This window comes from Cyrtonyx montezumae, unplaced genomic scaffold (assembly GCF_038088225.1).
Source record: "Cyrtonyx montezumae isolate F1298 unplaced genomic scaffold, pur_monq_1.0 scaffold_8, whole genome shotgun sequence".
Taxonomy (NCBI): domain Eukaryota; kingdom Metazoa; phylum Chordata; class Aves; order Galliformes; family Odontophoridae; genus Cyrtonyx; species Cyrtonyx montezumae.
Window position 1 is genome coordinate 38,315,252 of NW_027072089.1, and position 20,258 is coordinate 38,335,509.

The 20,258-nt window shown below is 38.7% G+C and overlaps 1 protein-coding gene across 3 annotated transcripts in view; it reads right to left on the reverse strand.

The window, feature by feature from the left end:
- SNTG1 (syntrophin gamma 1) overlaps positions 1 to 18,623 on the reverse strand; it is a 318,971-nt gene extending 300,348 nt beyond the window's left edge. For 2 of the 3 annotated variants that reach the window (XM_065753304.1, XM_065753303.1), the window contains exon 1: positions 18,297 to 18,623. The gene's annotated coding sequence lies outside the window, so the exon portion shown is untranslated. The remainder of the gene's footprint in view (positions 1 to 18,296) is intronic. The other variant, XM_065753302.1, reaches the window with a different exon arrangement.
- Positions 18,624 to 20,258: the final 1,635 nt, after the last annotated feature.

Below are 20,258 nucleotides of genomic sequence, written 5' to 3' on the forward strand. Positions count from 1 at the left end.
CAGGTGATACAAGTTTGATTAGATGGGATTTTAGTCTCTTTTTACTTAGATACATCTCAAAGTGGCATGAACGCAATGATATGTTATCAAAAATTGTCTTTGTTCTTTTTCGGGTTTGGACACTGGATAAACATTTTGTGAAAGATGGCAAATCGTCAAGATGAACACTTCAAAGAAACCAGAGTCATGCTTTCACTGCAGTTTCTCTGTGAATAAATTATTTAGAAGGACAGAACACCATGCAGCACACACACAAAAAAAGATGTTAGGCAATTCATCATCTTCATTTTAGAAGAATCGGCAAGAAGCTTTAAGAAAACTACTTACAGTATAATCAGAAAATCTGAAGAAGATAAGAGCACAAAAAAGGAATTGATAATTATGAGTTATGGACAACATTACTCATTGCAAAAAGAGACCACTGAACTATATCAGAGCACAACCACTTCAGTAGAAAAGAAGATGTATGCAGGAATCACTCTTCATGCACAGCCGCCACCTTAGCAAGGAGGGAGGCTAGGTAGAAACCAAGAAGAGCTTTGTGTCCCGGTGCTTCCCTTAATCAAGTTGGGCCCAGCAGGTGACACCACAGTCAAAGCTACCATAGGCACAAGCAGGCCTCACACCTACAGCATCCCCAAAATGGCCACAAGCCCAGCCACCTCTGGCTCAAGCAGTATGGCCAGAAAGTATAGGGCAGCAGCAGCATGCACTACTCTCCTGGTACCTCAGCTCCTGGCACCAGTCAAGTCAGGGCAACATAGCCGCCACCTCCTCTGTACACCGGCTTTTATCGAAAATACTGCCTTTCTTATGTTAGTTATATGTCCAACCTTCCCATGGGACACTTCATATTTGCTCTGCTTCTTCGCAATTACATATGTCAATAATGTCAAATCAGTCAAAATACAGTATTATAGTTAAATTAAGTCACAACAAATAGGATTGAAGTCCTTCCTAGGGAGATAGAAAAAGAAAACATAAAAACAATATATAATTTTCTTTTAAAGATTATAAGAACATTATCAGAGATCTAATGCTAATCACAGCAGATAATCTCTAGAAGATCATCTAGTCTAGCCATAGCAAGGAAGCTTTCTTCCACAACATGCTCCAAGTCCTTCCCTTCTAGACTCCTGGCTCTTGAAATGAAACAAAGTCCATCTCTGTGATAACGACAGCACTGAAGAGCTTAGTAAGGCTGCAGAAAATAGAAGAATGATTTTCCTGGATGGTGGTATTTTCTCAGCATGCCATAAGCATCCTAGTCCGTCTGCTTCCCAAAGATGAACAGAGGCTCATAACACATGAGCAGAAGCTGGAACTAAGATAAAAGGGCTCTGTCAATGATGAAACTTTTCATGCCTGTTCACTCAATTTTTTTCTTTTACCCGTATTCATAGTTCCTCCTAAAGATAAAATTTTTCTGGGTGATTTGCTCCATTTTCCACTGTGATCAAGCCAGAAAGAGCTGCTTAACATTTGTTGATGAGATGAAGCCTCTTCAGCGAGTTTCATTGCTCACTGTTTCACAGCTACATCTATGAGAACAACACTTGAAACACTGCCATTTGCTGATGTACAAAGAATCATTCTGCAACCATGATTGCTTCCACGACTGCCAATGCTCAATGGATGAAGAGAATATTTAAAGAAAGGAAGTAAAAAGAGGTTAAGTCAAACCTAAGACAACAGGAACACCAAAGTAAAAAAATAAATGGAAAAAAATATGGAAGAGGAAAGACGGAAGAAAAAAAAAAGGATAAATTATTTTGACAGGATGCAAAACTAAGTATAGAGGTTAAGTATTTACAAAAACTATGCGTATATATATATAGGTAGGCATCTATAAACCAGGCACTGATAATAACATTACCCCAACTAGAGGAAAACTGTAAGACTCAGAAAATGATAACTCCGTAGTAAAAGTAACCTTTTACATTCTTTAAAACAAAGAAAACAAATGTGGTTAATTATAACGCAAGTACTCCAGGACATCTGAAACTGTTTAGAAATAATTGCATGCTCACGTAAGATGCTAGTTCCTTAATGTAACGGTCAGAAGCAAGAACCCTTGAAGAGTTTAGCACTGACAGTAGGACAGTCCTTTCCACTATAAAAGCAAATTCAGTTCATCTTCACTTCTTGCTCTAGTGCTTTAGGTGACATTTTTGTGGTCAAGGTTTTATTCCTCAATTACGGAAGCCTAATCAACCTCTTCCATCATGAGATCTATCAAGATCATGCTTTATCAATCGCTACATGGAAATGGACAGTAGGGATATCATGGACTACAAATTCTTTGACCTTCGGTGTAATTCAAATTGTTCAGAACTGCTGTTTGTAATGGTCCATAGCACAGGGCAGCACACCTGGTATCATATGCACAAAACAACATCTGCAGAAGAGGGCTAAATATAACTATTCCAGCTGAATAATTTAATGCCACTTAGAAGCATTGTTTTCTACATTAATTAATGCTCAGGAACTCATAAAAAGAATTCTAGTGAATTCCTTCACTGAAGGAGATGGAACAACCACAAGGGTGTTGATCAGCCTTAATCTATTTTAGCATGGATGCTTAAAAATGACCAATGTCATAATTTCTCAGCCCAATCCTTATGTTTCATTTGTTTTATGCCCCAGGCTAGGTTTCACTGAATTAATCTATTTTTCCCAAAAAGATAATTACTCACATCAGCAAATTAATGTTCATTATAGTAAAGACAGAAAAATATGCTTGCTTTGTTTTCCTTTGAAAGAAAATAATTTCCTAATAATTGCAAGGAAAAGGAAAAGGATACAATTCTTAGTAGTTAATACAGTTATAATTCAATCTAGTCCTAGCCATCGGCATAATTGCTAATATGTTCTACCCTCTTATTCATAAAGCTACCACGGGAAAAGATATCACAGCGTATTATGCATTCCCTGTAGCATTCCCCTTGGCTTCAGTCCCAATGAACTTAGCTTATCTTTCTTCAGTGAGCTATACATTTATTAGACACAGCTCAATATTTTCATTTGTGACACAAAGTTGTCCGATTTGTTTCCCAAGTCTCAAGAACTGATCTGTAATCCTTTAGTAAATGATAGTTACTTTAGCATATAATAACAATTCTAACTTACTTGCTTGGTTGCTGCCACCAGATAAAACATTATTATTTTTTTTTCTAGCTGTGTATGAAGTACACCGAGTGTACTAGAAGAAGAAAATGCAGCAAAGTGAAATTATATATTCAGCAAAATAGGTTATTCATATGTGAAGACAAAAAAAGGAATGTAAATCCACCAGTGTGTTTCAGTACTGCATATTTAAAAAGTCGTTCTTCTTGCTAACAAGATCTGTTGGTTTTCTTTGTAATGGTGAGGATGTGCTTAGATCATCCGAGCACTGATTCTGTTTTTCTGCTTAGAATTAGCCTGTAAGATTAGCAGTAAGTATGAAATGTATGAAAAAATTGAATGGAATTATACTCCTCAAACTTCATGTTCTCTGGAACACGTGTTCAATTCTTACACAGCATTCAAAAACCCAAGAAAAATTATATTTTGTTTCCCTTCTTTGAAAGGTTTAAGAAAACCTTCAAAAGCACAGGCCATACTAACACATCTGGTTTTGTACTTCCAAATATTCCTGTGCAAAAAGTTTACAGCATTCTCAAATCTGATGCTCTATAAGGGTCTCAGCTTTCCAAGAATACATGGCATGTGGGCACAATTATTCTAACAGTAGCAAAATTCTACTAGTATTCATCACTATGAAATTTTAATATTTACAGTATATTTACATTCAGCCAGACAAGAACATTTCACACCTTTCATTTGCACTGAAAATAGAAAGCATTAAGCCAATTTACAAATTGTACAATTTTTTCCATCGGTGAGAAGTCTCCCTTAGTTCTAGTGGTAAATTGTTTAATAGTGTTTAAAAATGCAAATTAAGTCTGAATCCTACATTTACTTTCCAAGAGCACTTCATGAATACCAGAGGATCTGAATAACTACAAATAAACTCTCCCTCCCAAAATAGGAGCAATACACTTAATCATTTTGTCTGAAGTTCTCTGCAGTGGCTCAAGCACAAGTAACCATAAAGCTCAAAGTGCAAAAATTTCTATTTCTTATCAGTAAGCAAAAAATTCCACTACACAAATCTGCATGTCACTAACTCAAGAATGAAACAGTACAAAGTGAGCTTTCTCTCTGTGAAAGTGAAAAATGGTAGATATTCTTGTAAAAAGTGGAAATCTGACATGGGAGAGAGCCATGTCAATCAGAGGAAGGTAGAATGTAACAAAGGTTATAATCAGAAATACGGGTTATGGTAGTTTATCACTGTGTATCTGTATCAGATTTAAGACTCTGGTATGCCTTTGAATATTTTGTTGGACAGGTCTAGTTCAAAGCTTCTACTGCTTTAATCTTTTTAATGGAATGATAATGAGCTATGGAGCTCAGAATTATGTGGCAAAAGGTTTTTAGCCTTTTATCCAACCCCTTTCTCTGCAAAATGCCTATTGCCACTGATCATAGCACCTCTTAGCCCATTTTCTGAATGCTAGAATAATTTCCCTAGACTCCCAGACATAACTTAAAAAGCAATCAGCTAAATTAATGGAAACCTGCATCTCATATTCCCAACTACACTAATAAAATGCTTTCCCAATTGTGTCACAATTACCCAAGCTTTAACTAGGACCCATAATATGTTTTCTATAAATACTCAACTGTCTTGTTCTATGAAATACAACATAACATTTAGAAAAAAAAATCCCAGAGCATTTAAAAAAAAAAAAAAAGGACACAGTGTAGTCATCATTATTTCTTAATTTGATTGCTTTGAAAATGAAGTTTCTGTTATTGTGCTGCTTGTATATGCCCACTCAATGTCTGAGAACATACCTACATGTATAAACACTGCCAAAAGCAGTCATTAGTTTGCAGTCTCTTCCAATATTCAACTTCAGCAGAATTGGCTGTAGAGGCAATAAAAGTACTTTAAGGTTTTACGCAAACACGTAACTGGCTAAGATAGAGAATCTATTACTAATCCTATTGGCAATTAGCTCATCCACCAGGGATGTGAGCTTTTATTCTTGATATATAATAACCTACCACCTCTAAAAAAGTGAAGACAAATGAAAACGCTGCTTGCAGAATAAGTAACTGCTGTGAAAGAACTGAGATACCACAGTGATGGGACCGCAGAGCTACTTACCTAAACGTAATACAGGCAAGAACAATATGGTTTATCCTATTTAAAGAGAAAACATCACACAATTCACAATGCTATTTCATCATACTGTACTGAAACTAACTTTTAAATAAGTAGAGTACAGACCTAAAGTTGGGGCAGTGTGAATGTCAGCTACAGTGGTAGGCTTATAATAACAAATCCACTGAGGAAGAGAAGTAATGATGCTAAAACCTTGGCAGACATTGGCAAATTGTCAAAGACAATGATGGCTAACAGTAAGATGTAAGAAGTTTAATATCTCACATCAGTGACTAATGCACCTGCTGGCTGGTTTCCACTTGCAGAATGAGTCAACAGGATCACAATTGCCAGCTCCTCTCCGTTTTAAGGGGATGACTCCTATGCTGTTACTACAGCATTACTTATACAGTGTCACTGACTTCTGCATGCACATGCCCAGTAAATTAGAAGCCTTGCCAAAACACAAATACTGGGTGAAATAGTATAGTCATCCTAGCCTCATTCTGGTTCTTATCAAAGCATCTGATTCTCATAAACAATGACTTCATTTCTGTAAACTAGTAGCACTCCCTCAAAATGCTATGTACCAAATGGGAAACAAACAAAACAACAGCACTCTACCTAAAGTTGTAATTATCTGTAAGATAGGAATTCAGGAATTCACAATGCTTGAGGGTGCACAATCTGGAACGACTGGCCAACACAATGATAGAGGCCTGCCCTTGCACAAGTCTGCTTGCAATGAGGCTGAAGCCAGTGTTAGCCATACATTTTACTGCACTGCAAGCGGGCCTCACACTTGGCTACCTCTTCACTTTCACTCAAGTTCCTCAGATACTTCAGTTTTAATTCTTTCCCACAAAAGGAAAAATGGGACATTATATCAAATCCCTCTGCAACATAACACGGAAAAAAAATATTTTCCTAAGTCAAAATCCTCATATTGTATGAAGAAGCACTGGTTACTTACTATTCCAAATGTTTAAACACAAATATAATTTATTTGGGGAACGTATAGCTCTCTATTTTGAAGTTCATCTTTTGTTTTCACAGCACTGTAATAGAAAAATAATGAAATTGTTAAGCAGTTGAGGCTGTATTAACAGACAAAAAGATTGAAAAGAAATTCTCTTAAATTACTTACTATAGTAGATCAATCCTAAGATCTCCAAACATATTTTCTTACAAAGAATCAATTAAGACAGAGATTGAAAAATGAACAAAGGTGGCTTAGTATCAAATTAAATGTATGTTAAGAGTAGTTTTAAGTAAGCTGATTTTAAATCCACCTACAAGTCAATTTATTTCACAGGTTCAGGTAACATTCTTCTGTAAGATAGAAGAGAAAGTACTTGAAGCGTACAGAAATCTGCTACTAGATCACACAAAATACTGAAAACAATAAAGTGTGTAAATCAATACCAAACACACTATGAGCCTCCACTGTTTTTTACTAATTGAAATAAACTTTTATGTAACCATCCATTAATGAAATCTCTAAGTACTAACCCATGCACTAACAAAGTATGAATTTAAACTAAATGGGATAAATGAACCAAATAAATTTAAGCAACTTGCTCAAGCATAAGCAGTGAGCACAGCAAATCTAATTCAGAAGTTTGTTTCCTGTTGAGACATTACTCCACTCAACGGAATTGATATTGCAGAAACTGAAATCTTAAGGTTTACATTAAAACAAAGTTTTCAAACTCACTGAAACTTCATTAACAAATATAATACTAAAAAAAAATCAGTTTAAGGTAAAAATATCACCAAATTATAGATAAGACGATTCACTCAAAAATCAAACAGGCCAATTTCACTATTTTTTATACACAAAGCTCCTAACTAGACCTCAAATCCCACTAGCTAAACCCACTCCAACCCTAGGTTCTCTTTAGTTAAAAAGCTTTCACCAATCCTTTCTTGTAGCAGTATGTTCATTTCATATCATATTCAACCAAATTCTACCTGGACAGGAGCAAATGCAGAACACATCAGGATCCACATCTCCTTTTTAGATCTCCCCACACTCCACATCTTCACAGTTTTGACATGAGAGTAACAATTCCCTTCACTCCTTCACTTTCTTTTTTAATTCACTATATGGTCAAACAGGTGCATTTAATTTTTGTTGTTCAAACAGTTTTTAAGTCCCTTTGCAGTATTTTAAAACTAAACTCTTCCAATTTCCTGCTGTTGAACCAGTGGAAATGGGTTTAAATCCACAAAACTTAACATTAACCACCATCTTTACTGAAATCAAATGCTGAAGAGTCATTCATAAACAAAAACAAGGATGCTTTGTCTAGCTGGAAGTAAATTTCTAGGTAATCTGTTACATGCTGCCTCAAGATGGATGTCTAACAATATTCACTTCAAACAGGCTCCAGAATTTCGCTGAATGAATGTGTATTAAGTAACTACAAATTAAATATGCAAGTGTCACAGCTAAAACATGAAATATTCTTTTCATGCTCTACGATAGGATACTTTAATACTAAAGAACATATATTAGGTAGATTCTATCACTGCAGTAAGAGGAGAAAAATGAAAAGAGGCAAAATTTCAGTCATTCAAAAATGAGATGCTGTGAGCCCAGAGTTATATAAAACTATTCAAAATGAACCACTGAACAAAACTTCTCTTTTAGGCTACAAATCAGCCCAAAAAGTTAAGTTAGTCGACAACTGGAGGTTATAAAAGTAGATATGCAACTTTTAAGTCGGAGGTTTTTTTGTTGATTTTTTTTTTTTTTACTTTCATTTGGGGAAAAATATGTTTTATGGAAATTTCAAGGGAAGAAGAAGCAACTAAGATAGTAGTGGATTGGTGGCAAAAACAAAAGGTCCAGTAAGCTGCTAAATACAGAATCTAATAAACAGCTTTACTAAGCAAAACTTTTGAAAATAGAGCGCTTCAACTTGATATGAGGAAGGAGAAGAACCACAAGAGGCATTAAAAGAAAGATTTAATGTAGTCAGAATAATAAGCCTGGAAGACCATGCTCAGGCTTGAGGAGGGTACACAACGTGAAAAAAAACAGCTAAGAGTCAATGCTGGTACATGCACAGTACCATGCACATTATCTAAGAGAAGCCACAGAAAAGTCCAGTTAAGTAATGAGGCCATTGTCAAGATCAAAAATAGGTTTGTACAGATTTCCAAATTCCAGTACTATCTATGTTGATAAAGGTACTTAGTATACCATATTTAACACAGTCACATCTACATGTATCTGTTACAAATGTATGTATGCACACACTTTAGAAACAAATACAGGCAAATCTTTATATAAATATTGGAAAAAAAATCATAAATATTATTCTTCAACTAAAGAACATCCTCAAAAACTCAACATGACCTGCACTCATATTATTAATGTTGCTATCCCTTTGAGAAAAAAAATTCGCTTAAGAACAAAAATTTAACCTCCTGACAGTTTAAGAGTGATATACATAAAACTTAAGGCAGATATTCTCTGTATAGATGTATCATTAACCGGTCACAGAAACAAACATTACACCTTTAGTTTTAAGGACAAGTTGCCAAAAGTCTTTAGTTAAAGTTGCTTTCACTTCTAACATGATTGCACCTTGTACCTCATTAAAAGATGTGCCATCTGTGCTCACTGCTTTCCACGTGAGCAATAAAGAAACATTCTCCACCAGCACTTATTTCTTCTTCAAATTACTTGATTTTATACCTCTGTTACAATCCTAACATTCCTTTTACAGGTTTTTTATACTGAAGATAAAGTAACTCTCAGAAATACTCAAAACTAACTGCATGTTCTCCTATAAGCAGCTACTATCATCAAGGGGAGCCAGAAAGATTCTCCTGCTGTCTAGCTACAAACATGGGAGCCGAAGTTTTCTTGGACCACAAGAAATCTAACAACCAAAATAATCAAAGAATCAAAAAATGGCTTGACTTGGAAGAGATTATACAGATCATCAAGCTCCAACCTCCTGCTGCAGGCAGGGCTGCCACCCACCAGATGAGGCTGCCCAGAGTCCTATCCAACCTGGCCTTGAACACCTCCAGGGACAGTGCATCCATAGCTTCTATGGAAAGCTTGTGCCAGCGTTTCAGTGCCCTCTGGTAAAAAGAAACATCCCATCAATCATGGCTGTAAAAGAAAACTGAACTGTGTGTGGAACACTGCTCACTGCAAAGGCAACAAGAGTTTCTGCAATAAGCAACTATCTGCAGCAGTTTCACTGACACCTAAGAGGAAATACTATATCCAATCTTTGTAAATAACAAGGATGTCATCACAGAAATCTCTGATATGCATCATCTACTTCCTTTTAACAGGAGCTCCCCAGCAAAGACCCACACAGCAGGTGGCTACTCACATGGAAGGGACTGCCAGATAAATCGCTTCACACTTCAGAAGCTGCCTGGTACATATCAGTAAATCAAAGGCTTCCCAGAATGATGAAGACTCAGCTTGCTGTAGAACATCCTCTCGGTGGCTGAGGAAGACAGAACTGATTCAGCCACATGTCATGCCTGCCATGCTCTGACAAAACATCTGCATTCTCCTTCTAAGCAAGTACATGAAGGCTGAAATGAAGATTATATCCCAAGAACCATTTCTGTATATGCAGAACAACATGCAGTCTCCTTACAGCAACTACAGAGCCTTGAATACATCACTCTGAATATTATCTGGATGCAGACTCTACAGCAACCTACATCCTAAATCAAAGTATGCACAGATAGGTGCTGTTAGCATATTGTGTTATTCCTGGTGTACAGCATCTTACCTGAGTAACTCCTTGGATTTGTATGCATAGTTAAAAACACACAAAGGTCAAACATTGCCCCTACAATGCCCATCTGCACCCTGAAAGTACAATACCAGTGTGCATAAGAACTGTGCAGATGAGACCATAATTTTGTTGACTAACATTTCTCTGTGTTATTTAAAAGCATATTTTCAGCTGTTCTTCATAATTCTTAAATACAAGAGTGTATTCCAGTCAGCTAACATAAAAAACATCTTTTAAGTAAAAGACTACTTACATAATTATACCTTCTTTTTAAACCTACAAAATGCCTTCATGAACAAACGGATGTTTGAGACAAAGCCACTGGTTTCAAATGCACAGCAGAACAGGGTTTACGCTCATAAATTCATATTACTACAGTAAATGCATATTTTAAAATAAAGGATAGCTTTCCCTGTAGTAGAATCTTCAACTATTTACATGCTGTAAAAACTGCAGAAAATAATAGCTGTAACTGCAAAACTTTAAAGTACAGTATAGGTTTGTGGGTTTTTTTGTTTGTTGTTTGGTTTCTTTTTTTGTTTTGTTTTGTTTTTGTGTGTATGTGTGTGCTTTAAATGCCTGTAGAGAAATTAAATATTCTGAAAGATCTAAAATATTTTTCACCATCCAGAGATGATAGTTCTACTGACATAAAATGAAGAATGTATGTTAATCTTGTGCATCACTTTATGACTGGTAAAATATTGACACCTGATCCACAAAAGCAGCCTCCTCATCTACAGTGTCAGAAGTAGAATTAGTATTTTAAAAGCTTGAAATCATAATTTCACACTTTCACAGTTGCCTTTAGAGGTGGTTCCAGCTATTTGTTCCAGCTGTACTTGCTTTATATGAAGGCAGCTAAGCAATTTTTTTTGAAGAAAATCAGAATTGTGAAATGAGATGCTTGACTCTGCTTAGTCCCAATAAACTATCATGGAGTCTACTGTAAAAATAGGCACGTGCACAAAGCCCAATTTATCTTGAGCCAGATATACATGTATATACATAAGGAAAAGGTAAAGAAATCCTGATGATTTCTATATCTCTCCTACCATGAAACAACCTCAGAGCTTTACAAATTTTCTTTTTGCTTCTAGTGCACAATGATGCCAATCTCAAACGGCCTTAAGAATCAGAGCATCCCAACTACATACTCAAATGGACCCGCATGAGCTGCTTAAGGATGCAACTGAATTCCTGCAAATGAGGACTTGCTTTAAATATGGGGAACTAGAGGGACTTTCAGAGAACAGTGACAGAGCTACAGAGTTTCCCAGGCATTTCTCAGATGAACAGAAGGCATTCGTCCAACAAACCTCCTCTGCATGAGTAGCAGGTCCATATTTCAAGGACACATTTCAATTACTGAACAAGTGCAATCATGGGAAGGATGACTTTCCCCTCAAGAACCCCAGCAGCAGCTCTCTCATCAAACATCTTCTGTTCTTACAGTTGTCTACTTTGTATAAAAACTTCAGCTATTCTCCTTCTCCTTTTCTCTTTTCAGGAGTCATATATATCTTCTCTCCATCACAGCATAAAGAATTGAATAAGTACACCCACTGCATTTTTCTCATCTTTCTTACAGTTGGCTTAGATATTTACTACCTTGGTTGCTGACAGTCTCAGGCTTACAGTCCTGTGGCTTACAGTCCTGAAGCACAGTACAGAAGGCTTACTGCTGCAGACACAAGGCGGTCAGTCCTACAATGCAGTAGTTAATAGGGGAAGTGTTTTGTTATTTTAGATTCCTGTGAATAAAAGGTGGGGGAAAAAATCCATAGTGAAAAGCATAAGGACCTCTATCTGTACCCTTAAATGCCTGCTATCATTCTTTCTAATGAACAGCTATGTGGCACCTTACCTGCCCCTTACAGAGTGGTTGTCACTTTATCTGCTGAACTATCATTATTAATGCCATTTGTAACATGAGAAGTTATTAACAGTTTCTGCTGCATCTGGTAAACATTTCATTTATGCACAGAAAGCTTTATTTGAATTGTTTTCCTTAAGAAAGTAGTAGGGTAAAGAAGCATATAGATTTCTTTAGGATATCTGCATTGAAATTTGGAGAATACCTCCTGGATCTACCACTGATGTTACTGTAGTATGGACATTCAGAGTAATTCCCATTAAAGATATCATTTCTCTCTGCATAAACATTTATAACCTCTAAGGTCAGCATCTGTACCACACTTCATTCTCCTAGGAAACCACATATAGATACATTCACCTGCATATAAGGGTAAGTTCCTGACTATGATTTCCTACATTATTGTGGCTTGTCCCTTCAGTGCTACAGGGTACACGCTGAGCCTGTGGGTATTTCTCACCCAGCACTTCACATCAGGATTTTAACTTTCCCTATTATTAGTCATTAGGAAACACATTTGATTCCTCCCTGCTCTATTTTTTCTTTAGGAAAGGCAGGAATCATGTTTCTTCACAATGCTTAATAATATAAACAACTTCTGGAAATGAACACTGACATCTCCAACAAATGAACAGGATAGAGAGCCAAAAACTGGGCACAATACTCCAGGTGAGGCTTTGCCAGGGCAGTGTAGAGTGGGGAGGTTCACCTCCCTTCAGCTGCTGGCCACGCTCTTTTTAATACACCCAGGATCCCATTGGCCTTCTTGGCCACCATGGCACACTGCTGCTGGCTCATTTAGATAAACTTAATTAAGACATCCCAAACAAACAGACTAGACAACCTTGTAATTACATAAAACAGTAACTTGTGAACAGAAGCACGTTATAAAACTTTACTACAGATGCTTAAGAATTAACTAGCAGAAAAACTAATGGCATGGTATACTTGTGCATTTCATTATTCGGGAATATTTCTCCTAATTTCAGTGATTTAAAGAAAAATGAAAAGTGATAATCTTCAGGCGTTGTCATATTTCTATATATGTATTGCTTAGAAATGGCTTCCAGTAAGCGTTTCTAAGAAAAAAAAAAAAAATATATATATATATATATATATATATATATATATATATATATATATATATATATATATATATATATATAAATAAATCTTTTACGTATGTCACTGTTTTTTACTGAGAGATTGCTTCAGTTGAAAAGGCAGTACAGTAGTTATTTTTGCACTTATATTAATAGAGATGTTTAGTTTGCCAACAGTGGAACCCTGCTACTAACTGCACCCCTGACAACAGCCAATCATGCCATATTCATAGTGCATTAACCACTCATGTTTCTTGGAACTACAGCCCCACTTTGCTTTTAAATTCATTCCTCCTCATTATTAATGCCTAACACTGATTTTGAAAAGAGTTCTTTTTATTATATATTACCCTCTGTGTTTATAAAGTTGTTTCATAAAAAGAGAAAAATAAAGAATTAGAATGAAGACACTCCAGTTTTTAAAACCCATAGGCCTGATTGATATTCATAAATCTATCCCCAGTGAAGAGCACTGTGCATGCGCTGGTGTGTATTTTACTTCATGACAACAAGTGCTCTGCATGGATCAACCTTTTATATACTGCCTTATAAATGTTTGCCACTTAATGACTGGTTAAAACAGGTGTACAAGGAGCTGTTTGTGAATTCTGACGCATTTAGGGACATTCAGCTGCGATACTAACAGATAGTGCATACAGGCAGACAGCTGTGTGTGATAAAATCTAGAGCTGTAGGGCCATTGATTTTCACAGCCTTTTTCACTCAGAAAAAAAAAATCATCTGATTAATGCACATCAATTCTCAAAGTCTGTTTATAACATATATGAAATGATAAGAGAGAGAAGAGATGCAAACATAATTCTAATTGCTTTACTTCTTTAGAGGTCAAAAGCAAGCCAAGAAAATCAATGTCCATTTGTGTAGCAGAAGCTGAAACATACAGTTCATTATTCACAACTGTTAAAATAGTCAATCAAAGCATTTTGCCATGTAGATGACTAGAAAAAGCTATCTCACATAATTTTGAATGTTGATATATTTAGAAACAGCAAAGCGTTTCACAAAAAGAATTTCAGAAACAATTATGCAATTAAGAATCCATATTTTTATGGTAAGGCAAGAGATAATAACTGTATTACAGATGAATATCAAACTTTGAGAACAGTTCCAAGAACACGGTATTATTTCTGTTGAAATCACTGAGCATTTTACAATGAGTTCAATAAAAATTTTCTAAATAATATTTATAGCAAAGAAAGAATCAGAGGGCATGGCAAAATTATATCATTTGTACAGGATGATTTGAATGTCCCTTTAATTTCTGACATAAAGAGAAATAAACATTACTGACAACATTCCCATTCTTTTCATCAGACCTGGCAAGGAACACTCAAACCTAAGAGCAAGAAGCAAATACATCATATATAAAAAAAAAAGATTAATAAGATAAATAAATAAATAAAGCCAGCAACTTGGGAATTTACAACAATCAGTTGAGTTCATGATGACTGAAACTTCTTCACAGGGTTCCTTCACAGTTTTAACCTCAGCCACACCTCACACAGGAATTTCAGTGGCCACTAAAATTTACCCTGCAAGCAACAGTGTCAGAGCTGAGCTCCACCTCAGGTCTTGTTCCAGCCTGGGAACATCCAAATCCATTCTAAGGGCAACATCCTGTCCAAATTCACCCAGTGGAGGGAAAGTCATGATATTAATCTCATCCCAAATATTTTTTTCTTATTTAGTCTCCTTCCACTCTTTACTTCAATCAATTGAAGAGAGAAAGTTCTTGAGGAAGTATCGCATAGCTCCTGCTCCTCTAGATTAATTATACATCTCTGTACCACCTCTTTTGGCCAGTTTCAGCTATTTACTGAAGATAAAGCTCATAGTCGCATAAGACAGCAACAACCATATCAGAAGAGCACAATGGAGAAAAGCTTTTCTTCCATATTATGTAGCTCCTCTTCTCCATAATGAGTAGATACATCACCCACTACATCAGTCTCTGAAGATGGACAGGTGTCTCCCTTGCACAACTGACAATACACGCAAATTTCTCTAACAGTACCTCCACTTCATCCTCTGGTGTAGATTAGAGTGATATATTAAAGGAATAAACAGGTTTGCTTTTTTTTTTTTTTTTTTCCTTAAAGTGTGCTTTCTCTTTCTCTCCTTTCTCTGATCTGCAATACGAATGCAGAAAAATTAGGTTAGCTGCAATGGCAATAAGGCTTTCAGACTCCTCCAGTTGTGGCAGGTAAAAGTCAAGGTAAATACAGAAGGTCGGCTGTGTAGTCATGCTGAGCCAATGTCACAGCAGACTGTCAGAAAAACATGTTGATGCAGCAGACATAAATTGGGATTCAACCCACCCACATTCAGTTTTCTTGCTGGAAACCTGAACTGAAAGCACAGCCATGAGAAGGGCCATGAAAGACTGCATGCTAAACCAATCTGACACTTATTTTTTGCTACAACTCCTTACCTTTTTAACAATGCATGCAAGCAAAGCTGGCAATGACTACTGATAAGGAATACTGACAGTGCTCATGGTGGCTCAGGCAAAAGGACCTGTGCTAAGTTACAAGCATGAAGAAATGGTGCTTATCTGAGCAATTCAGAGTAAAGAACTGAGAACAGACTACAGTTATTTTATAAATGTACATAGGTTTGATTTAAGACTAAAAGAAATAATGTACTCATCTGAGTTGGACTGACAAGCAAAACCTTACTGAACTGTTGATAATGTTTAATTTTGCTTACAGGGCTTTCTGTCAGTTGATGCAAGTTATGCCTGACAAACCAAACAGCATATCTGAGCAAACACAGGGAAAATAAATAAATAAATAAATAAATAAAAATGCATGAGAAATGTAATATCTTACCCTGAAATTTCTGAATCAATATTTTCTCTATTAAAAAGGTTTGCATCATATTAGAATATAAATGCCTGCCATAAAGTTGAATGTGCCATACTTTGGAAGTCTCTAATTGAAAAGGTACAAAATGTGATACGGCACGTTAGAGAGAATGCTTGAATAGCTCTACAGTAAATGGCAGAATGGATATTCTTGATTTTTTGAAATTGAAAACAACACATAATTTAAACTGAAGTATAAATATGTGGAAAAGTTACAATTCAAAGATAAAGAAAATATCTGAAGATGAAGGGTTTTGATCAGTATCTTAGAAGTCATTGCTTTGTAATTTTACCCTTAAAGACCTCATTTCTTACTGTCAAGTTCCTAATAGGAAAGGAAAGGTTTCTTTTTTCAACTAGACTCTGTCAAAACTTGGTTCTTTGGACTTATAACAGAAAAAATTTTCTCTGTAAGTGAAAGTCTAGAGCAGCATGTTCTTAATTCAGTGACGAGGACATTCATTACATTATCTCATAGCTATTGGACAAGATACTGCAAAAGCCAAATGATATATCATTATATCATGTTTTCTTCTTGAGGCAATGATCGAGAATAGTGTCTGATTAATTTGAAGAACTAAAAAAAATAAAAGAGTTCTGTAATTTGTATCAGAAGTGACAATGCCAGTACAATTTTTAAAACCCATTTATTTATAGAATCGAGTATAAGCAGTTACTAATATTAATTGTGGAAATCACCACTGTAATATATAGCTCAAATTAATTCAGATCAGTGCATGCTTCAGTGTTTTATGATCTTCGCTGCACATGCCTAGTGAAAGCCTGCCACTCTGCAACAGAGGAAGGAATTACTACAACAAAACCAGAGGTACACTTTGTTAAAAATTGAACTTTGTTGATATGATGCTGAAGTCGAGCATTTAAAGTAATGGATTGATTTGTGTCCCAGTATCTTTCAACAGTTATTCTAATTGTGTTTCACAGTATCTACAGGCAGCCAGAAATGCGAACTGCGAACTACCTGCAACTGCACTGAAACAAATGACATTCCCTTCTGCCTGCTTACCCACAGGGAGCTCCATCCACTGTTACAGGAAAGGCTTACTTTATCTTTCTGCTATAAACTTGAGTTAGTTATGTTTCCACAGTACTGCCAAGTCAACAGCTTTTAATCCAGTTAGCTTTGCATCTATGTAAAAACATCTATTGCCACCCATTAGAAGAACTGCTCCTGTCAGCAATGTGCCTTAACCTGCAGAGCTCTCAGACTGCCCCCAAACATCTTTTGCTAGAGATCTCCCTGTTTAGAAAAAGAAATATCCCAAACTCCTCAGATGTTTCACACTGACATTTCTGCAGAAGCTTCCAAGACTGTTACTGATACTTTCAACCCTGTGAGTGAGCTATTTCCCCAAACCTATTCTCACACCGTGTCCAGTGCCTCTGCTGAAACTACCATGTTCAACTGCTACTGCCAGAGCTCTTAGTGAAGTGTCAGAGCTGAACTATATATCTGTGTAACCGCTTTTATTCTGTGATGCTCCCATGTTCGAACAGAACATACATCAAGGTCACTGTAAAAGATAGTAGTTTTCAAGCTCAGAAAGAAGACACTAAGGAAATCAATACCAGCAAACTTAATTAAACAGTCTCAAGTTCAGTCTGCTCCCAAACTGGAACAGGAATCATCTCTCTATCCCCTGCATTTCAGAGACAGGTGCTTTGTAGATAGCATATAATCTACCAGCCTGTATTCCCCTATCTGTGCTGAACGGTGAACAGGAAGGTTCATCCTCTGCAGCGTGACAGGTCTGTTCAGAGTTCTCTGAGGGTTTAGCAGATTACAGACTCATGGGCCTGCTCCTTTGGAGTTCCTCCAGGAGCAAAATTAGCACCCTGTCTGCTGCCCATGCCCTGTATCCTGAACAAGCCAACTTTCTGTTTCATGGCATTGCTAAGTACCATAATAGGTATCCACGGGTAAAAGCAAGCCAACAAACAAGATCGAGTAAACCATATCCTCACAGCCAAAGCATCTCAGAGGAAATCTCCAGGTAGGACATCGGAAAGTTAAAAGCATCAAAAATCAAAACTCCAGGTTCACTACCTAATCCCTGACAGGGTCTGAAACGTTCATATGCAGCCTGCCGCTGCCGGAGTCTCCTACAATAGTTAGAGCCCAGCACAAAGGAAAAGGCATTTCACACTAATTCCTGTAAGTCACCATTTGTTGCAGCTGCACGCGGGCACCCCGCACGCAGTGCTCCTCTGCTGCCGCGGCGCAGCGCGTACCGTTGGGATTCAGGACCGCGTTCCCCTGCAGCCCAGCCCCAGCCGGCACCTACCCGCAGGGAGCCTGAACTCCAAACCCCGGCGCGCAGGCAACAAACAGCTGCAAGAAGTCACTCGAGACGCAGGGAAAGCCAGAATAAAAAGAAAAAAAAAAAGAAAAAAAGGGAGCGCTCACTTGCCTATACACGACCGCCGGGCGACCTCCTCTCAGCTGGTGAAACGGGGTGCCGCCGCTCGTCCTCCTCGGACCGCTCCGTGCTATTTCCAATATATTTCCCCCGGGCGCCGGCACATCTCCGGGCTCACTCGGAGCGCCCAGAGAGCCCGTCCGCCGCGCCCCCGAGCCCGGTGCCCATGGTGCCAGCCGCAAGCCCCGGCCACTCGTGCACCTTCCCTCCGGCGCTCCCTCGGGGGCTAACACGGCATCGCACCGAGCTGCCGCCGCCGGCTTCAACTCCGTCGCCGCGCCGAGGGGGCAACGAGGGGGCTCCCCGCGCCCTTCCCGGAGACGGAGCGGGGGCGCCGGGCGGGGGAGTGCGGGGAGGCAGCGCCGCCCCTCCGCGGCTGCGAGCGGCCAGGCGAGGCGAGGCGAGGCGAGGCGAGGCGGCGCGCCGCCGCCACCGCGGCCGCAGCCCGCCGCGGCGATGCCGGCCCCGCCCGGGACCCCCGCCCGCCGCTCTCGGGGCGCTCTGTGACGCCGCCCCACCGCCGCTGACGCGCGGCCCTCCCCCGGGCCGGCCCCTGTGGCGGAGCCGGAGCTGCCGGGACGCGTGGAAGCCGCGCGCAGTGCTCGGAGAAGGGATGCTGTACCCTCCTCCTGCCCGCTTCAAACTTCCCGTGCAGTTTCTCCTGAGCGGGTACAGAGCGCCCGCTTGGCGGAGAGAAAACACATCGATCCCCAGCTCAGCGCTGCGCTGAGTTTATTATTCTCACAGAGTCGCTGTCGGCCTGGGTGCGACATCCACGCTCGCTGAAGTCAACCCTCGCCTCTCGGCCCCTGCCCGGGGCTCAACGCGGAACAGAGTGGCAAAATATACCCTGGGTGAGAAAGAGGGATCCCTCAGGAGCCGCATCTCCGCGCTGGCCGCGGGCGAGCAACCGCGGCGGTGCCCCTCCCTGGCTTAGGGCCGTCGGGAGGCTTTGGCAGGCTGGGGTGGTGAGAGCAGCCCCGGCCTTACTCGCATCCACGTGTTGCGCTATAGTCGAGCGGAGAGCGTTCAAAATTGGAAGTCGGGTAAATTAATCTCTCTTGTACCTTACGTTTGGTGGAATAGAAAGTAATTCCTTTAGGAATCTTGTAGTGGTCTTCTTTCACAGAGCTGGTGCAAACAAAAATATTTCTGTTCTTATGAATCGCTTTTGTAAATATTAACTTCAATAAAGTACAGTGAGCCACTGGTGGGGGGAGAAGGGGAAAAGGATTTTAAATGCTTCATGCAAGCTACATGCAGATAGAGTTGCTCTGAAGAATGTAGTTAAGTGTTGACTTGATAAATGCATGAGAATATGCACTGATAGGCTTCATGCCTAATTGAACAGATTTGTACTTCAGTTCTCATCTAGAGATACAGATCCTTATTTTTCCTCTTTCTTAATACTGATTGATGCTAACAGTGTTCTTGATTGCTATGAGCTAACCAAGTTATCTGCTGAATATAGCAGCCACAACTATTGTGGTTCTGCTGAAAGATTGAATGGTGTGAACTGACAGTTCTCCTGACAAGACTGGGAAAAAATGGTTACAACAATACATATATTAGAGCTGGGATAATTTAAATACACATCTGGTAATTGAAATAACTGAAATGTAACGGATTGAAAACTCTTTCATGCCAAGTGCAGAAGAACTGTAACCCTCCTTGCCCACACTCTGTGGAGAAGGACAACACCTCCCTCGAGAACACAGCACTTAAACCAAGTGAGTGCAAACAACCTGTCTGTTAAATACTAGACCCAGTCCCACACTCGATTTCCATTACCTCTTTCCTGGAGACCCATCTCTTTCGTCTATGTGACACTGAAGAATAAGGTAGTCTATGTAAGCAAGGAATATGCATTTTTCACAGGAGAAATGTTAAAATTATCAATGCAAGATCTTTAAAACTCATCCTATGTTTATTAGAACATGTATTAGCCA